This window comes from Myotis davidii, unplaced genomic scaffold (assembly GCF_000327345.1).
Source record: "Myotis davidii unplaced genomic scaffold, ASM32734v1 scaffold3183, whole genome shotgun sequence".
NCBI lineage: Eukaryota > Metazoa > Chordata > Mammalia > Chiroptera > Vespertilionidae > Myotis > Myotis davidii.
Window position 1 is genome coordinate 81,267 of NW_006294371.1, and position 6,964 is coordinate 88,230.

The window sequence follows — 6,964 nt, forward strand, 5'->3', positions numbered from 1 at the left end:
GTTCCAAGTCAACAACAAACTAAGACATTTATTAGCATATTGAAAGAATCATTAACCATGGTAAAGTGGAATATCATCCATATGCAAGGATGATTCAATGTATGTAAACCACAGAATTTAAAACAAAAATATTTCACATAAATAGATAAAAATTTTTAAAAAACCTTAAAAATTCAAAATCCTTTTATGAATATGTTTTTAATAAATTACTTATACAAAGGGTGTACTTAACATAACAAAGGCAACATTTATAAAACCAACAAGTGACATAATACCAAACAGAGGAAATAGAAAGTTAATTTTCTAAGATCATGATTAAGACAAGGGTGCCCACTGAGACACAGAGGAAACAGAAAGTTATTCTTCAAGATCAAGATCAAGAAAAGGGTGCCCAATGTGACTGCTTCTATTCTACAAAAATAGAAATATTTGTAAAAATCCTAGTCAAGAGAAAATAAAAATACTATCTACATCAGAAATATCAAGTTAAAGTGCCTCTTCCTATGTATATGCAGATTATGTAATCTTATATATAGAAAATCCAAAAATTGAGTCAGAAAAATTATAGAACTAGTAAGTAAATTCAGGAAAGATTAAGGTAGGAATTCTACACACAAGTGGCTTGTGTTCCTGCACACTCTAAACAAAGTGAAATCATGTCTCTAAGGAATGTGTGGGGCTGTTTCAGAGGAAGGTAGGGAACGGAACTTTGAACTGGCTAAACAACAAGGAGATGACAACCTAATGAAACAAGAACCCTGGATGTGTGTATCCTCGGTCTTGGTTAATCTCCTGTCGTGTACCCAGAGAGCTTCCCCTCAGCCCCAATGTGGCACTGAGTCAGGTGCAGGTCCCATCATGTGGGGACATGGTGCCAGTGGTCCCAAGGGTCACATGTAGACATCAAGATTTCCAATCACAAGATTTTCATGAATTCAACTTAATTACTCCCTACTCTTTACCTACATCTTCACTACCAAATTCTAGTTCTGACTGAGTGTCATCTACATCACCAAAGACAGAAACAGGACCCACAAATGAGTCTAGAAAATGAAACAGAAATGAGGGCAAGGCAGCTGGTACATGTCCAGCACCAAACTCCCCTGAAGGAATAGGACCCGGGTGCTCTGTCTGTGTCTCTATAGTTCAAGCGTCTGATTCCCAGGGACCCACACAGACAATCCACATTCCCCAGCACTTTGTCCACTGGCTGTAGGCCCACACTCTGGTCTTAGTTTATCCTCTGACCACTTTTTAGTGGAAGTGGAACTGGATGCAAATTCCTTTCTCCTGAACATGAACCTCCTGCACTCTCTTCTTTCTCAGGTTGTGAGGAATGCTTTCTCTTGGTTGTCATTATTGGTGACTGTCAAAGGCATATCTCATTTTAAAACTCTTATTTTTCTTTTTATGACAATTTTCTCTTCTGGGTCTTCGTACAGGTCTCCTGGAGCATTTGCATCCACTGGGGGGAGCACAGGACCAGATGTAGGGCGTAATTTTTCACAGACATGCATGCTTGGACATGTCACACTCTGGGACCATGTCCTTTCTGTCATAATCCAACCCCAGATCTCCCTATATAGTAGTAGAACATGGAAATAGGTCCTCCTCTGTTCATAAAAACCAGCCCAGCCATGACCCTACAGCTCTGGGATAGGAGCCCAGCCCCAGGATCCCCAGGTGTTCCCATTCCCTGATCAGGAATGAGCACAGACCACTCACCATGGGGTTTAGGCTGAGCTGGGTTTTCCTTGTGGCAATTTTGAGAGATAATTTATGGACAACAAGATATAGTGTGTATGTGAGTGGATATGTATGGGAGAAACTGTGAATGTGTGAAAGTTTCCTGACCAAGACATAGTTGTGTTTGCAGGTGCCCAGTGTGAGGTGCAGCTCGTGGAGTCTGGAGGTGACTTGGTGCAGCCTGGGGGGTCTCTGAGACTCTTCTTTGTAGGATCTGGGTTCACCTTCAGTAACTTCTGGGTGAACTGGGTCCGCCAGTGGCCAGGGAAGGGGCTGGAGTGGGTCTCATATATTAATCCTGACGGAAGTAGTACTTATTATGCCAACTTGTGAAGGGCCGATTCACAATGTCCAGAGACAATGCCAGGAACACGCTGTATCTTCAAATGAACAGCCTGAGAGCTGAGGACATTGCCATGTATTACTATACAACAGACACACAGTGAGAAGTCAGTGTGAGCCCAGACACAAACCTCTTTGCAGGAGAGGCTGTGACCACCAGGGGGCGATCAGGGTACCTGAACACAAGGACCATCCCAGCAGCAGGTGCAGTTGGAGGTTTGGGCTGGTTTCCTCTTCATGCCACATTTCCTTCAGGGAATCTCTGGATTCCTGACTCTGCACTTACCTCTGAAGTCTCTGGGTTAGAAACACCTGTTGTAAACAGAGACAACTTTCTCACATGGACAAACTGCAGAGAATTTTATCAGACACTCTTGTGCCAAGTACCAATTGATGTTCAAAAATTCTGCCCAAGTCACCTAAATAAAATCACAGGTTCTGCTGACTCAACAGAGCAGCTCAGCCCCACACAGCTCATGGTCGCTGCCAGCCAGTGGGACACATGTGTGCTGGATAGTGGGCACCAGAGGAGTGTGACCCCAAAGCTAGAGAAGAAAGGTCCCAGGAGGTGACAGTCATTGACTTGTCATGATGCTCATACCACCGAGTGTAGGTGATGCTAGGCTGATGCAAAGAGACCCACAGCAGCTTGGTACAGGTGTCCAGGCTGGTAACAAACTCACACCAGTGAACATGGAATATTTATTATGCACATAGTTGAAATCTTTGGGAGGCACAGGAAAGGCCCATCAGGAAGTCAGACCTGCTTTAATGGAGCCAGGAAAGGAGACTGGCTCAGGGATTTTATTTAGTTGAGGTGGTGGGGGAGGAGGAGGAATTCTGCTTACAACAGCTTGTGTGGTTTCACCCTCTTATTTACATACAGAGAGGAGACCCAACCTTTCTTTTCAGCTTTCCATGTGAGGCCAAGTGAGAAGAGGCAGGAATAACCCATCAGTTCTCAGAAATCAAACAAACAAGAAAATAAAGTATGAGTAGATATTTTACTGAACAAGTATATAAACAGAGCAAATGTTGAGATAATATGTCATTATGTGTGTACAAAATTAAAGTCTACTGAAAATGAGAAAATAATTATGAATAGGCAAATGATGATGATTATAACTGTGGTGATAGTGCTGGTGATGATTGCTGGGGCTGACTGGCATACCCTGACCAAAGGATGAATGATTACTCTGACACATGTTTCTGTGAAAGAGAAGGCTAAGGGACTGCCTCACTAGAGTAACCAAACAACCCCATTCGCCTGTCTCCTTAGGCTTTTATTGCAACAGCATCTTGAACTAAAATTAACTTTTAGATACAATCAGCAGGGCAAGCATCCTTGAGAAGACACACGCATCTGCAGTGTCCTTTAAGCAAGATGTCTGAAGACTAAGCACAAAGATCCCAGTAAACACCCAGGGGCTAACACATACACAGACTTGTTTGGAAAAGTCAAGGCAGGTGTAATTGCCTTCAGCCAACTCCCCCAGGAGGTTCTGACCATTCGGAGTTTCCTCCTTACAGACTTTCCAACCAAGTCTCGTGCTTCCCCACATCTCTCCCTATTTTGTTTTACTGGATGCCAAAGACTGAGGAAGGCAGCAAATTTTCTTCTTTGGAATGTCTGGGTCTGAGAAGTGCATTCATTTCCCGAGTTCTGATTTTATAGACTATAAGAAAATCAAAGAGAATTGTAATGACAGCAATAGTTAGACTGATCAGGTACCAATTGATTCTAGGAAACCATGTGGTGGGGTCTATGCACTCCAAATGCTCATTTACTGCATTCTAAGCAGTGGTCTGTTATTCATGTTCATTGATAGCAAATGAGGATTCTTTAATTTCCTTTTGCAACATGTTTATTTCTTTAGTAAGTTTATCATGAAAGACTCCCCATAGATGCTTTTTAGCATCAATCCACTGATGGTTTCTACTATTCCATTTTAAGGGGTGACACGTATGTGCTTATGCTCCCAATAGCAATTGAACACTTGCCTGTTTGCTATAGCATCCTGCCTTTCCCCAAATATCCAATGGCTGCCTCTATTGCCTGCGTTCTAGCTAATATTTCTTATCTATGTGTTGTTGTATACTGAATTTCCTAGTTACATTTTTGGCCATATTTTCTATGAATGTGGCCATCTATACGAACTCAGAAAGGCTGCCACAGTGATGCTGGCAGTAGTCAGAATGACAATACCCGAAATGATGGCTGCAATGAGCATTCCCAAAAATTTTTTGTGCCATAATTGGTCCAATGCTCTTTCTAAGTCTTCAGTAGCTGATGAGCCTTGTCATTCCCTGGTGAGTTATATGGGTATTAGGATTTCTGCTTGTCTCCTAAGTACCATAATTGTACTGATGTTCAATGAGGTAATATTCTAGGTGGTAATACAGAATGCAAAATAAGCTCCTTCTCCATGGATTCCTCACAGGATGTCTCACAGTGCCCGGGACTTACAGCCAGAAAGAGGCCCAGAGGGCTTCCAGGTGGGGCTGCCAGTGAACACCCACAAACAGCCTGTTGCTAACAGATCTTATCATATTCTGCTCTGCATAGCACATACTGACTGGCCTCTAAAGTCGTTTTAGCTAAAATCTGCCAGTACTGAGGTGTCATGTGATAATATTCAGACAAGGTTTTGAGGAGCCCTTTTATACACAGGCTATTAGTCCCATTTTCTCTGATATTCTTCCTTATTTCCTTAAATGTATTAAAGGGGAGTGGCTCATGAATCCTATTGCCTTGTTGATCTTGCATAACTGGGCAAACCAAAAGCTCTCCTTCTGACATGCCTGCCTGACACAGGATCCCATAACCAAGGATCTAGTTGATGGATTTTCCCACACAGGAGGCAGAGGATCAGGAAATATTTCCTCCAGCAGCAGGGTTTTAGGTACTTCAGGCTCTACAGGCTCTACAGGAGGAGGAGTGGTGGTAAATCCTCCTAGCCTTCTGTGGGCTTTTGATCCTCTATGTGGAGTGGGCATAGTGCAGCTTGAATAAGAGCCCACATAGTTAAGATGACAAGGGCACTAGATTTCCCTGGGCCTGATTTCTCTTTAAATTCATGCCCACTTGTACATGCCCACCGGATTGGTTCCCCAGCAGGGAGCATGCTGGAGGCAGCAGATCCATGATTCTCTCTCACCACTGATGTTTCTATATTTCTTTCTCTCCCTCTCTGAAATGAATAAAATATCAATAACAATAAAAGCATAATATGTTAATTAGACCAGATGAACTTCCTGATCCAGTTGACCTTCTGGATGAAGCCGGCGGGGTAAGGGAAGCCCTGGTCCCGGGTGCCAGAGGGAAGCTGGTGCTGGCATCCAGAGGAAGGAAGGCCTACTCTTGCCCGAATTTTGTGCATCAGGCCTCTAGTATTTTAAAAAAAGAACCTCACACTCTCTGTCCTCAGACTGGCACACACTGCCTTAAATGGCCCCTTACTTCAGACAGGCACTCCCTTGCCCCTTGCTGTCTTCTATAAAATTTTAGTTATTAATGCACGCAACCTACTTCATCTATTAATTTGACATGCGCATTGCTCCAGAGTCACCCAGGACACATCCCAGACAAGTGGCCTGAAGCTGCCATCAGCCCCCTTTATGCAGGAATGTTCCTGATGGACATTTCCTGAAGTGACAGAGATTCATTTGAGTGGTCACTTTGCTGTGAACATTGTTTAGAAAGGATGTTTCTTAATGTAGTGCACACATGTGACAACACATCAGGACAAGAGCCACATAGAGGATAAATGTACTCTGACTTACAGGAAATGGTGGCACACACCTGCCAGTTGCTTGATTGACCAGCACAAACCCATGGGTTTGAGAAAATGGGGATATCCCTGAACTCTCCATGTAGGAGCCTGAGTAACCACCAGTGGTTTCTGAATTCTCACTCATGACAGTGTACTCAGGGCAGGACTACCCATGAGGGTGAACCAGAGATGCCAGTGCTGGAGGAGATGGAGGCTCCTGCAGGGGCTGATGGTGCAGCTGTGGTTCTCTGAGCAGTGAGTGTCTCCACATGGAAGGCAGTGGACTGAGGGCAACAGGGCGGGAGTTAACCATCAGGATGGACACCAAGAATAGACAGACTCTTCATTCATCCTGGAACGAGGATCCTGAGGAAGCCAGGGTCCCTCCCAGAGCTGGCCTCACTCACTTGCCCACTGTGGCCCTGCCCACCAGGTGACCTGGGAGAGCAGCCTCACTTGACAGCTGACAATGCTGCTGCCTCTCCCCCTCCTAGTTCTGAGGTGTACACCCAGCTTAATGAGGGGGGATACTCACATGGGACCTTCAATGAGAGGAACCTAAGAACATAAGTGGCCCCAGGGCCCTGGGAGCTTCCGAATGAGGGGAGGGTCAGCAGTGTCTGTGCAACTGGGAGTTCCAGGGAAGGGCTCCCTGGTGACTTCCTAAAGCTCTGCTGTGGGGGTCTCACCGCAAACCTTTGGGGCTCAAGAAGGCCAGATCACTCTGTCCAGAGACATCAAAACCACACAGTGTCCTTGAGGGAGGAATCTGACATCAGGGCACACTTTTCACTACTGGACTAGAGATGCTGAGAGGTCAATGCCCTGTGAGCCTTGACAGGACTCTCTTCTAGGTGCTGCCTGTGATCAGCTCCGGGCTACATAGTTGGAGCTATAAAGTGATCCACAGTTTGTGGCTGCCTCTGCTGTACCTGGGTGTGCATGGGAGAGGCCAACTCTAAGTCCGGGCTTCCTCTCTTCATACAAACCATCCAAACTGAAAGTTGGTCACGACTGCTGAGGTGACTGTGAATATCCTGCTCTATCAGAGCATTTACCGAACTAGATGAGACATGAGAACTACACACAAGGGGGTGTTTCTC